The sequence below is a fragment of the Numenius arquata genome, chromosome 7 (genome assembly GCF_964106895.1).
Source record: "Numenius arquata chromosome 7, bNumArq3.hap1.1, whole genome shotgun sequence".
In the NCBI taxonomy this organism is placed as follows: domain Eukaryota; kingdom Metazoa; phylum Chordata; class Aves; order Charadriiformes; family Scolopacidae; genus Numenius; species Numenius arquata.
The window spans coordinates 12,864,284-12,889,736 of NC_133582.1; positions in this window are offsets into that span (position 1 = coordinate 12,864,284).

A 25,453-nucleotide genomic window follows, 5' to 3' on the forward strand; every position below is an offset into this window, starting at 1 on the left:
AGCAAGGTCATAATTTACTATCAGGATTCTGCTGACATTTACAGACCATTGAAACTTTGTTCTTCTGCTATATAACATTAGCATCAGCACAATCCTTGAAGTGCATCACTGCTTTCAGTGTGGCTGTAATGGAACTCATACGAACAACTAGCAAAGAATTAGAATTTCTGTTTATGATTTATCTATGCACCAACTGTAAACATTCTAGTAAGAAACACTTCATTACAGAACAGCTAAATAAAAACTAACATTGACCTGAACCTTTTAAAAAAGAAAACTTTCTATGAACTAGAAGGCTATAAAATTATCTGAATTCTTCACATATGAATCAAGACTTAAAGGGGTACTTTTTCTTCAATGAGGACAAATAATTCTCTTTTCTCTTGTCATTGAGTAACTAAAAACATGCTTTTAAACAATTATTAGAGGTAGGATTAATATTTTAGAATGTTGTAGACCTGTTTAAATATGCAAATTGGAAGTATTGTGCTCAAATAAAACATTAATGAAGCCAGAGATTTTTTTTTCATGCTTGCAGTATTGTTGTAGCTCTAAAGAGTGCACAACTTGGACAGAACTTGGTACATCTGAACTATCTGTCAGTGGAAGGTAGCTCATCAATAATATTGAGAATATCTATTGCCATGGAAAAAAAAATACCGAAACTGCATCAATATTTAAATATATATAAATACATACATTTTTCTATAGCTATATAAAATTAAATATAAGTACATAAAATGTATACAAGATTTAAACTGCCTGTATTTGTACCTAATGTACAAAGACTTCCACAGTCACACAGATTCCTCCTTTTTTTTTTTCCTCTCTGTGCTGGACTGATGGATATTCATCTTGTGTATTCCTTGAAAACAATCTGAGGTAGAGGCTATACCCTAATGCGAGTGAAAGATCTGCTAATCCTAGAGGCAGCAGAACAAGAGAGAAGATGAGTGGAAGCTGTTGCAGCTGAAAAGAGAGCAGGAATGATGAGGAAACAGAAGAGTCAGAGACACGTATGGTTTTAAACAGAGTTAGAAGACGTGAACACTGAACAGATAAATCAGGTTTTTAAAGAAATTCTGAACTATTTGAGGAGATAATCAAAATAAGTCTCACAGTCAGAATACTCTCTTACTTAACTGTCTTGTACAAATGAACTGTCAGAGACTGAGGTACCCTTCTCATCAAAGTGGCACAATAAACTGATATACAGTACATTGTTCGTGAGCAAAATGGTACTTTTGGTAATCTGTTCTGGATTTACCACCTTGAATAGGATGTCACACAACTGTTGCAATATAACTTTGGGGTTGAAGCTGATTTGCAACAAATTGGCTTGGCATACAGTTAGAGTATGTTCACGTATGCCTGGAAAATATTGTATAGAAATACTTCTAGGCTGCTACGCCTGAATATCTAAAGACTAAATTTATTGGCTATACATTCGTTCTCTATCACCATTTGGTGTCTGTGTTAGTGTTTCTAACAACTTGTTTGAGATTAAAATCAATGATTTCTGGAAGAAAGGCAAGGAAGCTCATCCAATAGCAGCTCCCAAAGCCAACCAACCTCTAAGCCTAGTTACAAAGTCAAAATCAGGTCATGCCTGCATCAGGTTTCCATTTGGTTTATTTAGCTGATAGATTTGGTTCTCTGGTGAAAGCAGACATCTGCTTGTATAACAAGAATTCAAACAAAGAAATACCTTTCTCTTCTAGGTTACATACTCATTTTTATCCTATTGTATCTTGATGCAGAACTTTTCTTTCAGGTTTTTTTTTTCAATCTGTTTTTGTTGAGTTGAAAGCAAAACATCTCTTTCTAGCAAGAACTTTAATTCTGTTATACTTGAAGCATGGCTTCCTCAGCCTTCATGGGTATGGTAAAGAGAAATGTCACCACTCCAGACAAAAAACACCACTCCAGCATTTCACACCAGCGTTTTCCTCTCACCACCAGATTTCTGTCCATTGCTTCTTGCAGTCCCTTATGTTTGGATCAGAACAAATCTTCCATCTCTCTGTGCCTTGCTTTTTCATACAGATTTTTTGTTCCTGATGTTGGTAGTTCATTTATTGAACTCATTTGACCTGAAGTCCCACATTCCAGGGACTCCCTCATTCCATCTCAATTTTAAGCAGAAAATCTATTTTTTTTATAGTCCTGGTCCACCTTACTTCTAACCTCCAGATGCATGCAGTAGCCTTGTCCATTTATGACCTTGCTATAAAGCCCAGTTGAAGCTTCTTCTTACATCAAAAGCACGCTCTCTAGCATATTATGAGAGCAAAAACCATGGTCATCTTCACCAGTCATGAAATAACCTGTTGTGTTCCCTGATTACTAATGGCTCTAGATCCTGTAATGCAATATCAACAGTTATGCTAGCTTTCACTTTTATTATTAGCCAAATTAAAAAAAAAAAACAAAACCAAAAACCCATAATAATTAAATATATTCTTTTTAGTGAGTTCATTTAGATGAGAACTTACAATGCAAGAAGTGTATTTTGGAAGTTGCAAGCTGAAGAAAACTTCCAGAAAGATGAAAAAGCAGGGGAACTTTCTATATATCATTCAGGTGAATGACTGGTTCAGAATATGGAGAAGAATTATGTCAAGGAGATCTTATACCCTCTAAGTTTTCAAATAAGCATCTTCCCCATCTCACCATTTCTAAATGGGATATTAAGGCTTCCAGTTTGATGATTTGGCATTTCAGTCTCTAATATGCTGATAGATTGAGTTCAGCTTTCTAAGTAACCTTGTAACTGCAGCAGTGTAATAACTGTAACTATAATAAGGCCTCTTTTGCTTGGAGTACTGATGGTCATTCAGATTAGTCCAATTGACTGGTTAATATCATACCCTCATTATGCTTTCTGAAATGCTTTGAGCTGTGGATAATTTCTTCTGGTTCTGGAAGAGAATGAAAGTTTCTTTCACAACTTACTGGTTTGGTGGTAGAGGCTGTATTTGTTTTAAATTTCCATGAGGGTGTCTAACAAATACATCAAAGGACACAGAATGGTGCTGCTGCTGTTTTAGTCATGTTTTTTAAGGATTTATTACAACTTCAATAGGAACATCTGTTAGTGAGGGCTATTTCCATGGGCCCAACCAAAACTGGAGGGCTTGGAAAGCAGTATAAAAGAAAACTGTTTTTTCCACAAGCACAAAAGTTAAAACATCTTTCATTTCTGCCAAATCTTCTCTCAGAGAAAGGTTCTAAGGGAATTCCACTTAGTAGCTTTACTCTTTTTTTTCTTTTTTTTTTTTTTTTCCTTGCATGTTTTATGTGTTCACTGATTATTATTGCCAAAACAACTTGTTGGGCAGAAATGGAGGGGGAGGAGAGAAAGGAAATCACAAAACATACAATGCCTTTCCATTACAAACTGCTATTTTTTTTATTTACTCCCAAACAATTCAAAAGAATAATACATACATACACACACACATTTATGCATGTAAATTAGTCCCTTACCTAATAACTTACTCAAAGTAGCAGAACTAAGATAACATATATTCAGGTAGTAACAGTAACACTTGCATACAGAAACTAGCAGTCAGTTTCGGCAGTGAGTACCCACACAGCTCTGAATTAAAATAATTTTGGGTTTTATATCCGTGATTACAAGCCATGTGCTGGCCCAGACCGTTTCTTTTGTTTCCAGTCATCCTGACCCAGCAGTACAAGCCAGCCTTCCCTGCTTTGCTCTCTTTGGTTTTGCATAAATTAATTTTACCCAACTCCCAAGCTTACACGACTTTAGGCACCAGTAACTGACCACTAGTGAGTTTGTTTAAAGATTCTGGGCCTTGGTTATCAACTGTCAAGTCCTCTACTATCATCCCTTCTCTGTACACCTATATGCTACATTTTTGTTGTAGGGTCATAGATGGTTCATTCTATACAGAATAACGACTTATTGTTAATATATGTGAATCCTACAATGGCTGAAGTTGTAGGGACCTCTGGACCTCCAGGTCCCTCCAGGGACCTCTGGAGGGCATCTGATCCAACCCCCATGCTCAAGCAGAGTCACCTACAGCAGGTTACCACATGCATACAGAAGATTAATCACACACTCAAAAGATACACATAAACCCCATTTTAACAATAAGCTACTCAACTGCGCACAGCTAAAGCTGAAACCAGCTTATACTGCTATGTTATGTCCATATTGTTCTTGGTAGACTGCTTGAGTTAGGTTTGAATTTCCCCAAGGCAAACTGTGAGCTAGGTACAGCCATGCTGTAGGCCTTTGCCCTGGTTTACGTAAGTTGTGTGCAAAACCATCTTTCAGAGAAGAACACTCACCCTCTTCACCCTATTCTCTAATAGAATTATACAAATGTATAGAAATATCATTTAAGGAAGATAACATCCAATGACTGTTTCAGGTCTCCAACAACAGCACACGATTTTCTCATTCCACTATTTATGAGATTGACGTTGCTTTTGGAGCCAGACCATCCCTCCAGCAAGTGAACTGTCATTTACAGACTAAAAACTACAGTGTTGGCTGATCAAAACACTAATGTGAAAAGTGATTGATTAATCACTAATTGTATACTGTGTCTGCAAATAGAAAGCATCAGAGGCAGTGATGGAAAGAATCTACATACACGTCCTCTGAACAGAACTCTGTGTGGGGCTGAAAGGCGGTCCTTATGTCTATAAAACAATTTTGCTAGGAGTCTGTGATTAATACAGGAAGAACTGCTACAGTGGTATAACGCAGGCTCCGAGGATTAGCACATCACTTCATGGAGGCTGAGACTGGCTGCCACAAGAATAATTTTTCAGTCTTGGACCGGAATGCGATCAGATAGGAATATCAGTGATGAATGCACATGGATCTGTGTTGTAATCTGTGCAACACACAGGGGTTTTATATTCCTGGCCAGACGATACAGACCACTGGCTCTTCGATTTGACTGTAAACTAAACTATGAAAGTCTCCATATAAAAACAGTTTAATGGCTTAACCTCAAGATGGCAAACTCCCAAGGCTCACTAAGATATCTGCATACAGAACTGTGTTCTTTATTGTGATTTTCGGACTATGAAGAAGATCAGAGAGCACCTTCTTCTAGACTAGATCCAGCCACTGTCTCATCTTTTCCCTATGTAATTAAAATCAACACCGACAGTAAGGCCACTTCTCATAAGAAAGAACAATCCATGAGACAGTTTATATGCATGCTTTATTCCAGCACACTGCAGCAAGGCATAGACATAGGCAAGCATGTAGGCCTGAAATATGCACAAGTACTGCTCATCTATAATCTCAAGGATCTTCTCTATTTCTTATGATAAACATTCTCTCCTCACTCTCCTTCTCCTACCCTATGAATCTGTTTCTTCTTCACCAATCTACAAATGACTCTGTGCAAATATAGACTTCACTGTCTCTCCCTTACAGTGGACAGCTCTTGTGGAAGTACAGAGACAAACCACTATCACACACAGAAAATACTTACTAATTTCTAACACTCTGGCTTGCATAGAATATCAGTGTATCCTAATGTTGACTTTTTGAAAAGGTGTGTGTTTTTACTCACATTAAAAAAAAACCCCATTTTTAAAAGTATTTTATTTTACAAAAGAAGAAAATAGTTGTTAAATGAGTAAACAAACCCACTACTAGTAACGAGTCGGAGGGGGGGGTCCTTACTAGCCTTCAGACATAGATGAAAGTCTAGTCAGCGTTGTCGACTACTCTAATCTCAATAAAAAAAAAGCTTTAAGGAACGTGCTGAGCAGCACCTAGCCACATGCCTTTGGGTGCTCTTCCTACACATCAGACCTAACTATTTTTCTCTGGCTTTAAAGGAAATATTTTTGAGTATTTGATGATCGAGACAACATAGTTTTACACTCTTGAAAATCCAGTATATTTGCAGTGCAATAGTGATCACTGCTGGCTGTGCTCTAATTTGCATTATTCTGCCCAGCAGATTTGAAGAATGTGCCACTATGCAATTAAAGGAATTCCTTCATAACTGAGAAATGCATATAGGTGTTTTAAGTCTGCTACACTTCTGATTTATCTTCATATTATCTCTTACTTTGCTCTTTTCACAATAAAGCTGTACTATACCTACTAAATATTAATAAGAAAATTCATGGCAGGGTATCAGGGTAGCAGTATAAGTTATAGCTACTAATGCATGTATAAGGGCAGGCAGTACCCTGGGGATGACCTGTGACCTTTCACTAAGAGAATGACATCTATTTGTAACAGGTTTTTATACCCAGGTGATTTAAACATGTCATTACAAAAAAGATTTAGGCAGTTGTTAAAAATTTGTTAACATATTCGTGAAATGTAATGAATGAACTATTATTCCATTTAAACAGCACCAAAAAAAAAAGTTACCCTATTCACACGATGCCTCAATCTTTTTGATGTTGTATAAAATATAGTTGCCTGTTTGTGCTTGATAGAAACCAATTTAACAGGTAAGGGACTACAAGGATTTTCTACTCAACCTCAAATTTATTTTTCAAACTTCCATTTCTCTTATGTGTCCTGAGATGAGATAGTAATAGTGAAGGATTTTTGATGTTGTAGGGTTCTTTGGTAATCAATAGTCTTTCACAAAGATAGGTGTCTCGGGTGTCTCTTCCTGGTAAGCTGCACAAAATACAGCCTCACTGAAAATCTCTCAGATCCCAAGCACTACTAGATGAATGCACTGACAATTATTACATTCAACCTTCATTCACATATCTGATTTTTTGGCCATACAGATCAATCTCAATGCTTAATGTGTAGTTTCTGGTGACTTGATTTTTTCTTAACAAGAAGGGACCAGAAAGTAAGGACTTTGTTGGTTTTGAGTTGTGGCCAGTTAAAAAAAAAAAGTCTCCACATTTTTTTCATACAACTTTTGTATGTTAAGTATGTAAATATTTAAACATACTTTTTTTTGTAGGAACTATGCTGTAGCCAAATTGCCTTGCAATGGGAAATTTCTGTAAATAAATATAATTAAGTTACAAAACCATGAACAATAAAGCATTCATGAATATTAAATAAAGATGACTTATTTTACAAGCTGCTTACTTTATATCTGTTTCAGAAAGGCTCACATTCTGTGTCTGATCCCAGTCTGCAGAATGGGAAGGACACCAAAGAAAATAATATACTTTCTGAAATTAATTTACTTTTTTTTTTTTTACTGTTGTCAGAGTAATAGACTCTTTGTGTCTAGTACTTATAATAAGACACAGTCCACATAGAAAGATTGGTAGCTTCTAAAATTAGGTTAAATACTAAAAACAATTTACATGAAAATATTCACAATATCTGTTTTAAAATCACAAAACTCACAGAAGGACAGGCTGATTCTTCAGTTATATAGTTATGTTAATTACATGAGTGATCTTTCAGGAGTTTTTGTCTTCAGAATTGACAGATATATGAATGGGACTGTGCAAAGACCCTGTAGTGGAGTGAGAAAAAGTCTCTTTGCAGAAGCAACTAAAGCAGTTTTCTAACTAAAGTCTTGTGAGATTAATATCTTCTTTGGAATGATTATGATGTATGGCAGAAGATACTGGTTGCTGGATGCATCTATTTCTGTTTGCTAAATCCAGCTCTCGCAGAGAATACTTTTTGCTTTTGAAACTACATGATGAGCAAACGTAATCAAAAAAGGTGGGAGGGAGAAGAGAAGGAGGAAGAGGTACAGTTTAAATATTCACCTAGAGGGAGAGACAAATGAATCTGGATGATTTATAATATCTGTAAATACGCTCCCTTATATCTTAAGATTTCTTCTGGCAGAGAAAGATTTTGATAGCCCAACATGGTGACAGCTATCCCAAGGATCCTAGAGCAGGAGACAAAACAGTAAGTGGTAGATGCTCTACATGCAAATGGAAGCAAGTATAAGAGCTGACATCCATGATGTTACATGTCCTGCCTGGACAAAGCAGTCTCTTCTCCCTATCTGGCTAGTAGAAGCTTGGCCACTATGAAGCCAAGAATAAAAGAATCAAAAGATTGCAAGGAGAACTTGAAGAAGACAGTCATTATCTGGAGGAAATTTAGTTGCTGGACAGGAAAGCACACACAAAAAGAAGTACCAGGGGACAGATCCCAGCATTTCTTTTCCCTCATTCACTCAGGCTGTAACAGCACACTCCCCAGGGCACCCATCTCACCAGTCCCAAGACTCACGTATTCTTTTGCCTTTATGGTGGTCTGACAGGGACAGATCAGGGAACGAAATGTGTCTCTCTACTGTGATTCCCATCCTGAGACATCAAAAGCAATCTGTAGTCTAAGGGTTAAGGAGCTGATGGAGTGCGGGGTGAAGGAGGCAAATATGAATCTTTGCAGAATACACAAAAGCTAAAACTGAGGTTTTCTGTGTCATTGGCAAATGGTCTGATATTGGCTGTTATATAGCATATGGATATTTACACCTCCACACAGAGCGTTTCAGCTAACTGCTCTCAAGTCCACATCTCAGGCAACTAAACTTCTCATTATTCCTGGGCTGATGCTCTCCTCCTGTGAGGACCCTGGTATGTGCAACAGACATCAGATTTGTCCTAATAACTAAACTCTTCTTTGCTGTGAACATAGTAATTCTCTAGCCTGTAAGCCTGAAAATTAACTGTTATCTTTCCAGAATTTCTGGAAATTTCATATCGTGCCTCAATTCCTTTTCATTTTAGTATTCATGTTTCAGAATCAAGGCAGAGCTTTTTCATTCTAGAAAAGACTAATTATTGAAATAGGGCAGAATTGGATTTTCTTAGATTCTTTCACATCTTATCTTGACATTTAGTTCAGAAATACGTCATAACAGCTAAAATAGGACATCGAGGTGAGAATATGTGAATTCTTTCAAAGCTCGTCAGATCTGCAATTATAACTGCATTGTTGACTTGGGTAACCCAGTTAAAGTGTATGCCTCCATTTTCTTTACTGGAGATATAAGTTATAAGCTTATCTGTATTGTGAAACTGCTGTGTGTGAAGACTTCCAATACCTGATTATAAATTGCTTTCTGAGAGCCTCATAAAAAGGGTGGAACTTACAGCTAGTGCCAGGAATGATTATTATCATTAATAACAATGAGATGTGCTATGCTGTTAAAGCAGTCATTTTTTTCCCTTTTGTTGGATTCAGAAACCTTTCTGTAGTCTTTGTGTAATCAGAGGTATGGAAAGCATTTTGGGATCCTTCAGGATGAAAGGGACAAATGAAAAATGTGACATGAATAATCACAGTGTTAATCATAACATTAAATATTCAGTAACTGAGCATTTATAATTGAAGGGGGCGGGGGGGACACTATTTTGTGCTACACTCCAAGCTCAGATTTGCTGCATGTTGTGAACAGGGCAGAACAAGCTGAGCAGGCAAAGCTAGCAGAGGTATTCTAAAAGCTCTGGCTTTTTCTTCATTGATTGCTGTCCCTGACTTAATGTCATCAGGCGCTTGGTGATTTACAACATACTGGTAATAAAACAGAGGTATGGGAGTAAAGATATAGTGAGCTTTTTTTTTTCCTGTTCATCCCCACAGTTCATTCCTTGGTTAAGGCAACACCATGGTGACAATCAGCATGCAGCAGAATGTAATGAAAGTGAAGAACCGTGGGCAGATTATGCTGACAGAAAGATGCCTTCTTTCGTTGCACTGTAAGTGATAGTCTGTCAAACAAACATGAGCCAATGTTTTTGAGCTCCGTCTAACAACACAAACAATCCAGTCCAAAAGCCTGAAAAGCTCTGATGTTCAACTGAGGGAAAGTTGCAATGGAATTGTAATGAGAGAGAATTTATTTCTACAGCTCTGCTGAAGGCGAGAGACGTATCTATTCCATAAAGTTATTCAATAAGCTAAAACTCCCAGTGGCCAGTATTCAACATTATTGAACCAAAAGTTCACAGTTGTTGTTCTTACTTGTTTGTTTGTTTGCTGTAAGAGCTGGAAATTAAACCCCTAAAATCTTCCACAGTGGTAAAAACACTCACAATACATTTTCTACTAGTTTTCTTCACCACATTGGGACATTTACAAATGCTTCTTGTAACAACCTAAGTGTGCAAAAGGTGCAGACTTATAATTAAATCCTAAAAGGGCATGCAGACAGAAAATTTGTTTTTAATTAGAGAAAAGAAATCTTCAGAAAGTTTATATAAGGGAGACAAACAGAGTATGGTGGTGTGTGTCCAGCTCAGATAGACAGAATTCTGCAGAAGGAAAAGTAAAATAAACTGTGCCATGCAGTCAACAAATCCTAAAAGACAGAAAATAAAAAGAAAACACCGTAGTGATGCATGCAGTATCACACATTAGTGATGTGGAAGCGTGTAACCACAGGAAAAGACAGCCTAGTGCTTAGAAATATCAGAAAGCAGGGTTTCTTCAAGTCAGGAAGCTTTGTAATTAACTATTTTGATTTTTTCACCTGCTTTATTCTTTCTTTTTTTTTTTTTTTTAATTCCATACTAACAGACAGAAAGTATTCATTCCTTGTAATTTAAAAACAAAAGCAACAACAAAACAGAAAAAAAAAAAAAACAACCTAAAAAAAAAAGATTTTTTACCATACTGATTTATTTGCCAACTCTGCCTGAAAGGCAAGGCAAGGCAAGGCAAGGCAAGGAAAATGGGCCCATTTTCTAAACCCACAGACAAAAAAATAAAAGGATTTTTAAAGGTTTTCACAAACAGGCACAGTCTTACAGTCATCATGTTTTGAGCTGTGCCTGACTAAGATTCCTGAGATTTGCTACTTAATCTAGAAATGGCAATATCATTGCTTTTAGCAGGAGGATTCACTGTTATGGTCTTAAACCAAAAGCAAAACCTTCCAGAAAGAATGATGCTTCCAAGTGATGGATTATCAATTATATCCCCAAAATTTTATTCAGGAAGAAACTCAACAGATTCATAAATCCATCTCTTAAAATATCTTGGAATAAATAGCTGTGGAGTTCAACTTGCATTAAAAGACCTTCTTCACTCATTAGAAATCCATTTCATTTATATTCTTGTGAAGAAGTTTGCACTTCTTTTTCCTTGGTAAGAATAATGTTTTTTATTTGGAGACAGCATAAGATGGATGATGTCCTTAACTATTCAAAGCTTTGCTTTCAACTGCTATTGTAAATGCTATTATGTGGATACGTCAGCAGGGTATATTTTGCAAACAGATGCAGAGAGAACTGCCTGCACACCAGCACAGTTGAATCAGAGCCAGCTTTAAGCTGGAACCTGCGTAGCTATAGCTATTATTATAATGAGTCTGTGCTATTAAAGCCCTTCTGAAAAACGATGTGTATCAGCTTGATGCGGATGCAAATATTTAGGGCATTAAGGTGGTTTGAAATCAGATTTTCAGTGAAAACTTGAAGGAGGGACAGGATAAGCTCATGTCTTCTGACAAACTCCATTGTAGATAAGCATGTAAGCATGAAGCAGCCAGTGTCTTCTTCACAAATTCAAAGGGCTTGAAAAATTAGTACTTTTGTGATTTAATTTTCTTAGGTGCCTCTTCTGAAAGCATTCTTTGGAAGATCAGGTTACTGTTGAAAGCTTAACTACCAGAGCTAGCCAGTGCAGCAGTTTTTTTGGTGTATGTTTCTTGTTCATCACACTTTTGAAATCTGGTCATATGGGTTAGTCCACTGTAGACAGCCAAAATCCAAAATCAGGTTAAGCCCTTTGGTGCTTCCTCTATTTGAGATTTAGCTTTATTACCTCTGCCAAATGACAGATTTTTTTTTTCTCTCATATTCTGCCAGATGACATATGTATTCACAATATGTATTAGAGGCAGGACTCTAAAGTTACATCTATGCTAGTGTATCTATGTTGTATATCTATGCTAGTATATCTAGATGTAAAGTTACATCTATGCTAGTCAAGTAACCATTCTCCATCACAGCAGACAGCTGGCCCAGCATAACTTGTCCCCATAAAGTTAAACTTCCTTAGCTCTAAACCAGTGTGGCCCCACTCAGTTTGTTCACTGGAAGTGGTCCTTGGTCCATGCTGACACTTATGCAGTGGCAGGCATCATTACAAGAGACCAGACTATAGATTTGACACTGTAAATGATGAGACACTAACACGCACATTTATGTCCTGGGCCTCTATCTTACCAGTTAGCAAATACTGTTCTTTAAAAGTGTTCGTTTTGGCTACGTTCAGAATCACTGCATGCAACTCTGCTACAGCAGACCTTGATGTCACCTGCAGAAAGTCTATTGATAAGCTCATTATCTAGCAAATTCTGCAGCCATTGTCTGCAGATTTCCTTGTTGTTGTCACAATGCTTATGTGATTGCCCAGGAAACAGAAAGAAACTAAGCAATCACTGTCTCTCTCTACCAAAATAATAACTAGTCATTTGGTCTTCTAAAGGGACTATGTGATGCATTCATGGAAATTAACACCAATTTATTGTGTTGACAATTTTTATAATATTTATATACTATTGTTCTTTTCCTAAAAACAGCTTCTGTTTTGCCCATACCAGCTCCCCATTTGTCCTAACTATAAGCATGTGAATCTTCTCTAGCGTGCAGTGAAAAATAATCATCTGACATATTGCTTGCTGAATATAAGGTTTCACTTTAATCCTATTTGGTTTTTGAATACTTAATAATTGAAAATCGTTAAGTAACAAAACTGTGTATAAAAATTATGCTTATGAATTTCAAGGCCAAAGTAATCTATATTACCTTTACCAAAGCTCAAGCTTCTCAAACTGTACAGAAAACATCATCACACTTTAAATGGCACCAGGTTTATGGCATTTAGCAGGTTAGAATAATACAATTATTAAAAGATATATGACTAACTATAGGTTTGATTGCTAAGTCATTGGCTAGGTTTTTCTTCCCATGAGTAACTGCAGCTTTACCTGTGCATTCCAGATTCCATAGGATTCAATAAGGAATGTATAAAATAAAGAGTAAATAAAGAGTTCCAACTAATGTACTTTGTTTTGCATACATTCCCTATATATACCCTTAAAGTGTAACCACACCATCCTGTGGCATATTTTCTCGTAAAATCTCAATACCCTTAATAATTTTTTCTCAGAAGCATCACGAGCAACAAGCTATAATGGTTATTATATTCCTAACAAAGAATTAATAGTTGCAAATCCATCTTTATCTAAAACAAGATAACAATTATATTAACACATTCTTAGCCTCATGAATACTCACAACAAAGAAATGAAAAAAAAGTTTTTCAAGAAACAATAAAACTTCTAAGATACACAAGCAGTAAGAATAGCAGGGAGAGAGGAAATAAGCTGAAAGCATTTGTCTGTGGATGATCAAAACCAAATGCTATTTTCCATACTAATATAAAGGTCTGCATTAACCAATACTCTAGTTCAATTACTTTTCACCCCTCACCTACTGTCTGCTTCAAACATTTTTAGTCACTAAATATCCTCTTGTTAATGATGCAAGTATAGGAAGTAAGAGATGAATTTGCATTACCAGACATCCAGCTAAGGACAGACAGCAAAAAGAAATAGAAAACCTAGCAAAAAGGGCATTTGGAATTGCATTATTTCACTGTTCCCTCCAGCTGGGATTGAAAGTAAGCTACCTACTGGCAAAAAACCCCCGTATTTTATACTCACTCTTCCACTTCACTTTTTGCTGAAAAAAATCTTCCAGCTGTCTTGAATTTGCCATTAGTATTAGTAAAAATATAAAATGGGATATTGATTTGGGAAATTACACAGCCTCACAAGGCATCTACAATTAGCTAAACACCATGTATTTGCAGTAACACTGCATTTTCTAAACACACGATTTTATTGTTCCCTGCACTAGGAATGCAGAGAGACATGTAACATTTGTGCTTATATTTTGCCTTTATTTTTCAAAATTTACAAGATGGAGACTGTTTTGCTCATTTAGACTAATTCTTGTAGTGTTCTACACTGAAAACTTCAATGCAGTTGCAACCTTCAGTCACGCTATGTCTACAAGCTAGTCAACAGAAGTCTGTTATTCTTATAAAGATTTGAAGCTTCCTACATAAAGAAATGCCTGTGATCGAGTCTCCAGGAACTGGTATACCCCCTCTCGTTGCGGGGATTAGGCAGGAACTGGAGAGATGCTCAGGCTACAACTTCACAGTGCTGCAATTTCACTCTGCCTGATTACAATTCCCATATATATTCACTCATAAAAGATAAGAAGAACTGACTTTTGGTCAAGAGATTTAAGAAACAGAATGTGGTTTATATGCACATACCACATCTTCAATAGAAATATCATAAAAATATTGGCATTTTTTGTTTTCAATACCGGTTGAAAGCTATCTTGACCACATACAATTATTTTATTGTACAGACAGTATATTTTTAAAATGCATTACTGCATTACTATATATAAAACAGTATTGTATACATGTTATTTTGTAGACTGGCATAACAGACATAACAGACAACCTGCAGATAAAGCAAGTCTGACAAATTGGTAGAACCTGGATATGTCAGGGAAGACTGACATGTAGAATATTCTTAAAATAAGCAAGAATGGGCTAAATTTGAAAATAACCTTGGAAATGCAGGGCATATTAACATATCAGACAGACCTGATTCTATCCAAGGTAGCAATTGTATCATAAGGTTTTCATTACATTTTTTTCTGCTCTTTTTGGAGGAGAAGTGGAAAAAGAAGAGATTGATATTTTGTTTAAAGCCACTGAATACATATAACCAAAGAACGGCAGGAGTAGCGTGGAAATCATGATGGTTTGGGGATACGCAAGCCAATGTTTGTAGGCAAAGGCAATAGCTCATATAGCATGACAAACATTGAGAATGGGGAAACTGAGCCACAATTTCAGATGATTCTTTTGCAGGATTTTAGAGAGTATGACATAAAAATGCCATGAGAATGGTTTCAGAGTATGTATTTCCACTATTCAAATGTCTTTGACAGGCAAGAAAAAAGGAAATTATTCCAGTGATTTGGATATTCACACACAGATACCTACCTACTGGAGTCAATAGGATTTGACATTTAGCATTCCCAGACTTACTAGATAAGAATAGAGGAAAGAACAATACTGCCTGACACTCTTATACCCAAACAGTGTTTTAGGATTAATAACTTCTGTAACAATGTGTGTGACAGAACAGCGGAATAGCATTTTTAACATGGGAACTAATCTTTCAGAGGCCACTCACATGCTTCTGCACTATGAGTCACAAGTTTGTATCTATGTTCCTCGGAGTCTTTGGAGAAACAGATTCAAACTGTCTGGGAAAAACTTTTGTATGCTAACTATTCCTTAGCATATTTACAAAAAAGTCACCTTTTGCTGCAAGTAACGTTAAAAGCACTTGTGTCTGTGAAAGTCATCTACAGAACAAGAGACAAGGGGTTCCTAATAATATTAATTGATTATTTTGTTCCATCCAGTAAGCACTGGGTGAAAAAATATTATGGTGATGTCCTGTAAGGCTGCCCTCCCTTTCATAAGTATCTTCATGAAAGCAGGCAGCAGCAGTTACAGTTATTGGTCCCAATAACAGTGTTATTAGTGGGTAGAAAGCAATTCTTATAAAGACCATTAAAAGTATGCTTTATCATATTGCTTCTTTACAGGAATTAGGGCACTTCCTTGCAGGAAAGTGTTCATCATGAACATGTGATTAACTTCCCTGAAGTTTAGAAACTGTTTTGCTCTTTAGTCTCAACATGAAGGTATTCCAAAAATGTAAGTAGAAGTACATGCTACTTCCCATCTAAATGGCAGATTGAAGTTCCTAGAGTGGTTCTCTGCTACATTCGATACTCTATACTGCATGTCTATCACCGTCTTATTATTATACTGAAAGCAAAATTTCTCGTGGTTTTTCCAATGTCCTCTGAAATTGGAAATAATACCTCCATTTACAACAGTGCAGCTTGGCATGGACAGGATGTAACTATGTACAGAGAGTTTCTTTCATTTAGATGCTCATGGCTTAGATGGGTATACTCTCCGCTGGGTTAAAAACTGGCTGGAGGGCCGGGCCCAGAGAGTGGTGGCGAATGGAGTGAAGTCCAGTTGGTGACCGGTCACGAGTGGTGTCCCACAGGGCTCGGTACTGGGGCCGGTTCTCTTCAACATCTTTATCAATGATCTGGACAAGGGGATCGAATGCACCCTCAGCAAATTTGCAGATGACACCAAGTTGGGTGGGAGTGTTGATCTGCTGGAGGGTAGAGAGGCTTTGCAGAGGGATCTAGACAGGCTGGATCGATGGGCTGAGACCAACGGGATGAGGTTCAATAAGGCCAAGTGCTGGGTCCTGCACTTGGGTCACAACAACCCCAGGCAGCGCTACAGGCTTGGGGAAGAATGGCTGGAGAGCTGCCTGGCAGAAAAGGACCTGGGGGTGTTGGTCGACTGTCGGCTGAACATGAGCCAGCAGTGTGCCCAGGTGGCCAAAAAGGCCAACAGCATCCTGGCCTGTATCAAGAACAGTGTGGTGAGTAGGACCCGGGAGGTGATCGTCCCCCTGTACTCAGCACTGGTGAGACCCCACCTCGAGTACTGTGTCCAGCTTTGGGCCCCCTACCACAGGAAAGACATTGAGGTGCTGGAGCAGGTCCAGAGAAGGGCAACGAAGCTGGTGAGGGGTCTGGAGCACAAGTCTTACGAGGAGAGGCTGAGGGAGCTGGGGTTGTTCAGTCTGGGGAAGAGGAGACTGAGGGGAGACCTTATCGCTCTCTACAAGTACCTGAAAGGAGGGTGTAGAGAGGCAGGGGTCGGTCTCTTCTCCCAAGTTACAGATGATAGGACAAGGGGTAATGGCCTCAAGTTACGCCAGGGGAAGTTCAGGTTAGATATTAGGAAATATTTCTTTACTGAAAGGGTTATCAGGCATTGGAATGGGCTGCCCAGGGAGGTGGTTGAGGCACCATCCCTGGAGGTATTCAAGAGAGGAGTTGACATGGTGCTCGGGGATATGGATTAGTGTTGGGTGGTGTGGTGGTGTGTGTGTGGGTTGTGTGTGGTGTGGTGTGTGTGTGTGTGGTTTTTGGGTTTTTTTTTGTTTTTGTTTTTGGTTTTTTTTTTGTTGTTGTTGTTTGTTTGTTTGTTGTTTTTTTTTGTCGTTGTTTTTTTGGTTTTTTTTTTCATTGGTTGGACTAGATGATCTTAAAGGGTCCCTTCCAACCTAGGTGATTCTGTGATTCTGTGATTCTGTGATTATTTAGCAGTTCTGCCAACATGGTAGCAGGTATTTATAATTATGTTACTTCTTGTTTTCTTTTTTCATACATCATGTCCTCAGCCAACTTTTTCATTTTTTCAAAGACTCCATCCAGGTAGACATGTGATTAACCTCAAATATGGAACTTTGTCAGAAACGCTTTCTAAAGGAAAGATGGCTTTGTCATTTCATTAGAAAATTTGCATTAGGGTTCAGAAACAGTTTTATCTGAATCCTCTTTTAATCATAAAGCTTGTACGGTCTCCCATCATAACCTCTGATTTCTGGGCTAAGGCTAAAATAATTTCCTTTGCAGGAAATCCTGACACCTGAAGCCCTTGTCATGACATTAATTTAGTTACTGAACTCTTATGATGAATTTATAGGAGAAGAATTTTCTTTTCAAAAAAGTATGGGGTTTTTTCTAGAAGAACATTCAGAATACATTTACATATTTTTGATGAAATATATTACTTTGTATCTTGTTCCTTAAGGGCTTTAAATAACACTTCCTCCTTAATTTTATTTTATTTTCATATTTCAGCTCCTTTTAATTAGTATCTAACTCTACCGAGTTAATAAGGTCATCCAAATAATGAAATGTCTGTCTGACTTCTTGTTTCCAAGGTTCTACCCTTCCCCTAATGGGTCAGTTCTTCCCTAGCAGGATTATTTCTGTGGCGGATATGTTTCCACTCAAAGTGTCCTAGCAATCCTTCAATGTTAAGTGGGACAACTGGACTTTACCCTACAGTTACGTTCTTTATATTTGATTAACTTAGACACTCTATAAAGATGCCTTTATACTCTTTTCACAAGACTAGTGCTTTCGTGCAAATGAAGAAGGGAGTGGGGTCCGAGTCCAACTAGCAATAAAGCTTTTTGAATGCTGACCCTGGTCCACCCAAGCTCCAAGACTGCTATATGCAAACCGCCTTCTTCTTACAGGCTTTGCAGCTACAGTTATGTCCCAGTTTGAGGTAAAACAGAACCAACTTTCTGTTCAGTAACTTTACATCTTAGCTAGGCCTCTTCTAACCCTCTGAAATTAACAGCATATTGTGGAGAAATCAGAGTGATAAGACCAACATTTGTAATTCATGCCAAAGAATGGTATGCAGAGAGGCCCTTGCTTATACTTATTACTATAACAACCAAGGTCAGCCAATTTCTTTATTTGCCCCATTGGAGGGTTGGAAACAGAAAAAGCGTAGAGGGGTCACACCTGTGGGGAGCAGTGGACAAGACAGGTGACCCAAACCTGACCAACAGGGGTATTCCATCCCATCTGCCCTATGCTCAGGATAAAAGCTGAGGGATCAAAGGGTCAGCTCTTTCTTCAACGGCCGATGTCCGAAAAGGACTCGGTCTGTCTTTGATCCCAGTCTGTGTGTTCCTGACTCCAGAGCTGGAATCCAGTTTCCATCATCACTGAGTCCAGTCTGGGACTTCCCCAGTGCCTGCTGGTGACATCATCCTGGGAGCTTGATATGGTTTTGTATATATTGTGTCTATTTCATTATTTCTTTTTTGATTTTAATATTAATACCTCATTAAAGTAGTGTAGTTCATCCTAAACTCGTAAATCTCTTTATCTCTTCCTCTCCTCTCTTTGGGGGGGGGGAGCGCCATCTATCATTCTGATTGGCCAATGTTGCCTAAACCATGACAAGTTATCATTACACTTTGCATGAGGTTATTAGATCTGCTCACATCTGCCTACTAAAGACTGTATAAATTTACTTTTAGGTGTTAAAGGACAGAGACACCATCTTCCTGGAAAAGTGTAAATGTTGCTCAGCTCTCTTGTATGCAGCAAGCAATTCAAAGTGCTGTCCTGGAGAAGTGGGGAGATGCACCTGACCACAGAAACAGGTTCCTCTCAGTGGTGGTGGTGGTGGTTATGAAGCCCCTCCCTTGACATGCTGACCCATTTCCAAGTAGAATTCCTCTTACCTTTTCACACTGCACAAAGAAGGCTAGGACACCTCATGTCACAACACAGAACAGAGGTGCAAACGTGTCCAAGATGAACACAGAACAGAAGGGAGGGCTGCTGTACTAGCAAAGTGCTATGCCCAAGATAATAAGCTTAGCCTTCTGTGAAGGCAAATGGGGAGTTTACTTTCAAAATCCATGTATTTATGACTAAAAAGAACTTCTGTGACTAATTTCTAGATTGAAAAAAATAGGTTTCCCTTCCTACAAACCCTCTAACAAAACACTATTTTTAAATAGAGATATTCCAAAATTAAAATATTTTCCATTTGAAGTTACTGTTCTAGTGATTTATGGGAATGGTCATTCAGATCTCTTGCACTCCCTTTGTGTTAGTATTAGTCTTTCCATTTGTACTTTTTTATCATATCATAACTATTGCCTGCTATTACTGAACAGCAGTTCCCTATCTGATGACAACAGTAATAGAGATATAACACACAGAAATGTTAATAAGAGAATGGTCTTTACTTCCTGATTTCATCATAGGGTTTAGACTAGTATTACACACAGTGACATGTCAACATTTTACAAGGAATTCTTATGCCGAGGGGCATTTTTCCCAAAATATTAACTTTTTTAGTATATTTTTTAACATTAAAATAATAATGCATAGAAAAAAACCCAAAATTTTTCAATTAAATTATTTATGAAAGGTAGGGTTTTTTATAGCTCAAATATTAACAAACCATTAAATGTAGAGATGACTAATCATCACTAAAATAGTATCTTCAAAATCTGCATCTGTTAACTTTTGCATTTGTAATTGTAATTGTTAGCTCAGCCACCATAAAGAGCAATATAAATATCCCAGAAAAGACCTCACAGATCAAAAACAACAACAAAAAAAAGAAGTGGAACAATCAAGCAAAAAAAATGGAAAATATCACTATTTTCTTTTTCTTACTTGGGATTTCCCACAACAAATCTCTTTCTTGGAACTGAGCAATGTATTTTGAGAAAAAAAAGCAAACACATTCTATAAAATGTAGACAAAGGCTAGTATGTGTGTGTCTGTGGGTGTGTACATGTGTGCATGTGTGTGCACTAACTGAAGAACAATAGAAGGTTAGAGATCATCCTGAAACCAGATTAGAACAGTTTGTTTGCAGCAAATTAAATGAAACTAATAAATATGCAAATCAGACTATTATTATGTAAATTGCACAGTTTCAATATTCTGTTCGGTGGAGAACCATTTCAACACTTTCAGTTAAAAATTACAGTTGTCTAAGTATCATAGATTTTAAGAAAGAATTTCCTGACAGAATATGAAATGTTGGGAAAATATTTCTTTATCACATTGCATCCTACAACCACCTTTCCAACACAGCCAATTACAACCAAATGCTATTACAACAAATGAGCGGAAAAGTTGTACAAGACAGTTACATTTCCTTTAGCTTCATTCATGATGGAAAATGTCCTACAAAATGAATCTGTGCAAAAAGACAAACTTTGTCACTTTCTTTCCAGTAAATCCTCCCTCTATCAAACCCTTCTCCTCTCTCTTCCTTTTTTTTTCTCTCTCTCTCTCTTTCTCTCTCTCTCGCACACATGGAAACAAATGCACATAGACTTTTTTTCATGTTTTCCACTTGAATGAGAAATAGAAATATTAATAATGGAGCTGATATTTTAACAGGTTCTCTTTATTTCATTGAAATCCAGTTTACTTAATCACCGTGTCTTGTCAAACATTTTCATAACGAAATTATCAAGTCTTCATAACCCCATTCAGAGAAGTTAATCTAAGCATTGTCATTGAATTTTTCATATGGAAGAATATAGCATTGCCAGTTTGTGCTAGGGTAATGAAAGACAATCTTCATTCACTGCAAGAATAGCTATAAGCAACATTTGTGTAAAGTAGCAATGTAAGTATTATTCATCTTGAGAACTAAGCAGTTGCACGTTGGATGTGACAGACCTTCCATATGAAAATTGTGACACAGGCCAAGCTGGCCTTTCTGCTCTTCAGTGATGTTTTGAGAAATCCTATTAGCAAATTTCATGTTGCTAATCACTTTGGGAGATCAACAGATCAATGTCTACTGGCCTTTTGATGACAGTTACTGTGTTAATTAGTAACTTGAAACAGGAACTCAAAGGAAAGGTTGTTGTCATATACCCAAAAGCAATGCTTAGAAAAGTCCTTACTGGAAACCAAATGATACATGCACAAATTTTCAGATTCTACAGGAACAAACCAAAGACTGCATCACTTCCAAATTCACTTCTGTTAACTCACTCTTGTCTAAGAATGATAAGAAGTGCTCATCTTTCTTCTTTTTCATGATGGATAGTGTGAACTAAAGTACTGAAACATCAAGAAGATGTGATAGTCTTAAGATGGGAAATAGAGTATTTCTGAGTCCAAAAAGTGCCTCTAGGAACTTTTCTGTAAGTTGTATGGTAAAGTGTACTGACAGGAAAATAAAAAAATAATAAAAAAAAATTTAAAAAAAAGAAGAGAGGAAAGAAAACACTGCATATTGCACTCTGCATATTAGGAATTCCATGCAGAATGTCCTGATATCCTGCACACAGCCGATGGGCTCACACTGAAGAAGCTGATGGTGCAGTTGATGGCATCTGGCAACACACCATGTTGGAGAAAAAATGAGGAGGGTTGCAGCAAAAAAAAAAGAAGACTTGTTTTAAAAAAAATGCTATCAATAGTGAGACTGGAATGTCTTACGTAGTTTTATATTGACCAGACTACTAAAGCTTGATTTTGCAAGGAAAAACAATGACATTTCACTGAGGATGCTAATTAACAGCTTGAATTTACTGTGGAAAGTCCTACTTATCAAACTGCCTGCAGGGCATTCATTGTAGAAGTTGAGGTTACCAAGGACATTGTGAGCTTTGGATGATGGACAAATGTGGTTATTGATGGTGGATTTGCATTTGCATAATGAAGCAACAAAGGCAAAAAACAAGTAAGCAAAAGGGGTTTGAGGGTTGTTTGGTTGTTGGTGGGTTTTTTTTGAAGAAATCAGTCTTTTAATTAACTAGCCTGAATAATACAAGTGTTGATTGGTCACTGCACTCCTCTGAGACATAAGGTAGAGATTTTATTAGCAAATGAGTGAAGATCATTTTCCGTAGTTTTAAAGGGAAATCAAACATTGCTTTTCCAGCAGCAATTAACCCTGCGTAATAGGAAGCTTGCCCATATGTTATTCATATAAAGGTTCTGACATTGTTTCTAGAAAGAACAATGAACTTAAGATTAGAGATCTTCTGTTGTCACTAATGCTTTTAACTAGCAAATGACACCAGAGGGTCATTTGAGTTTTCAGGAAGAAATCCAAGATGGACCAGAGCAATCAGAGAGGTAAGAGTGTAATCTGTATATGATTGAGATTAATGTGGGAAAGATAATCAGCAGTTTCTGTCTCTACAGAATACCGTTGACCTGCATGGCAGGGATTGGATTTCACTCAAGAAGCTGAAAGGCAAACAGCACGAAGTAATGACTACTTAGAAATGGGGTGGGGGGAAGTAATCATCAACAACTTAATCTAAAAGAAGTACAACTCCAGAAAGGCCAAATATGGACCATAAAATATCAGTAAAAAAGACCACCTGAATTTTAATGTAAGATATAAAAATATTGAAATGCCAGGGAAAAAAAGTGTAAATTAGTCTTTCACTTCTCTGTAGAAGTGGAAGGCAATGTGACACAGTAAATTTATGTGATACATAAATCACGGAATCACGGAATTGTCAGAGTTGGAAGGGACGTCTAGAGACCATCTAGTGCAACTTCCCTGCTAAAGCAGGATTGACTAGAGCACATTACTCAGGACTGCATCAAGGCAGTTTCATATTATCAGGCAGTTAAATTTCTGTGCCTGTGCAAACTCAGACATGTCTCAGGCTTCCCAGTGTTGGGAGTCCCATCTACCAACACCCTCGGGGATGTAATAGACAGTGGGCTACCACACAACTGTGCGTTCCAATTGCACACAGACATTACGTTTTCTTTTAAATTACCATATCCCTTGTTTTTTAAAACAATACTTATGCTAGGGTGACTAGCTGAAATTTTGTACCTCCTTATTTTCAAAAGATATGAAAGAGTTTCTAACTCCTTTGTACTGCCTTGAGTATCCCTGTCACTTTTTAGGCTACAGGGCAGACATACATGTGGACATGCACGCGTGCTTAACCTCCCTACACTGCAAAGATAATTCACTGTGCAGCAGACTCAAGATTCATGGAGACAGAGAGAAAAAGCTAGTGAGTATCCCTGTGTAGTATAGTGTTTAGACTACTCTTTGGGTTGCTTGCGCATCCTGATCTACATTCCTAGCCCCTTACCCAGATCTTTGCGTATTTATTAACTGTTGTAAATTATCCGTACAATGGAACAAGGAGGAAAATTGTAGTAATTTTAAATAGAATGCCTTACTATAAGCATATTAATTGATTAACTAAGTACAATATTACAGCAACTGTCTTTATTCCATTTCAAACTGTCCATTCCATTTCTGGCTTTAAAATCTCATCACAAAATTGTATCTACAAACACCAGGCTTTAATTGTAATTAGTGTGAAACAATTTAATATTGACTTCATCTAAATATAAAATTATGGGTTCATATTAACTGTTAGGTGGGATGGGTTCTATTCCTAAGGTCTACACCGCAGCCTATTGAAATATCCAGGGTACCTCAGAGAAACAGAATACTCAGAGTTACAATAAGAAACAAGAAAGAAAGAGAGCACCAAACTGGAAATAATATGCCTGGGTTTTGGCTGCTATTGTCACTCAAAACATGATTGAATTACAATGAAACATAAATCCCTTTAAAGCTGCTGGTTTTGACACCCAGATAAGGTAAAAAAAAAAAGAGAACTTTTCAAAAGGACTGCTACTGTGACATATAATCATCAGCTACGGCTCTGCCTAAATGGCTGGAAATATAAGACAACGGAAGGTCAGAAAGAAACATTAAGAGACATTTCAGGTGTTGGACTTTGTAATTTATTAAGCACCTTAAAATCAATATGAGACTTCAAAGGTGACTGTGACGAGACTATGGGTTGTACGAGTAAAGTATGGAAAAAATCAACTTCATCTGTCACAAAAATTCAGACAACATTCATTGGAAGACATTGAAAATGCTAATATGCCATAGCTAAACTAGAGATGCAAATCATTCTAACTTTATTAAGATATGTAGCATCCAAAATTACATGTAAAGAGGTCATCATTATCTAGGATAAGAGACTGTAATGTGAGGATCAAAAGGAAGCATCAAATAGACTTGGCTGTCATTTACCTACCCAAGGAAATGATGGCACACTGAGGTAAGGGTGGAATCTAAGTATTTAAAATATAGAAGAGGTATAGAAGCTCTCTGAGACTTGTCAAGGCTAAACTGTATTAGATGGTTGTAGCTTACTCCAGATAGAAGCAAATGAGTCACAGCAGACCATGAGTGTACCAGCAAGCCCTGCTGTGAATTGAGTTATGGAAAATTCCAGTGTCAAATACTGCCTAAATGGCACATCCCTGGAAGTAACTAGGAGGAGTGCCTAAAGAGCTGGAAGAATTTCAGTGAGGGGAGAGGAGAAAGAAGGAGGTGCAACTCCTCTTATTACCGTCTTCCTACCGCTCCGAGTACAGCAGAAGCAGTACATTAACATAGTTCTGCCCAGACTAATATACCCTGCTTCCTATCATGAGTCACAGCAGTTTTAACTTGTATGAAAGGGCTACTGTGGCACACAGTGATTTAATCTTTTCACACTGAGCTCTCCCAGTAATAAGCAACCCCAGATCACCGCAGCAAATGTGTTTCAGATGAGGTTATGAGTCATTCTGAGGGAACAAAAGTAGCCCATTTAAGTCTCACTGCTGCTGAGTACATGTTTCAGAGTCCTTCATGTACAAAATTCTCTCACCACCTGCACCCAGACAGACTTGTTGTTACTATTTTGCATTTAATAGGATTTCTATAACCAGGTAAAAACACCTCATTATCTGAAGTAGTCTCAAGTAATACATAGGCAATTCTCTATATATGAGGTAATATTCTCTAAGATTTCAAAACATGTCCCAAATTTTAAGAGCTGCTACCTCATCGTTTAAACTAAAGATTTTGAAGTGTTTTTTAAGTATTAATTATTTAAGCCTCACAACACCTCTGTGACCGAGTAAATGAGCATTATCAAGGCAATTTCCATTGCTGTCACACAGTTTTAGAGTT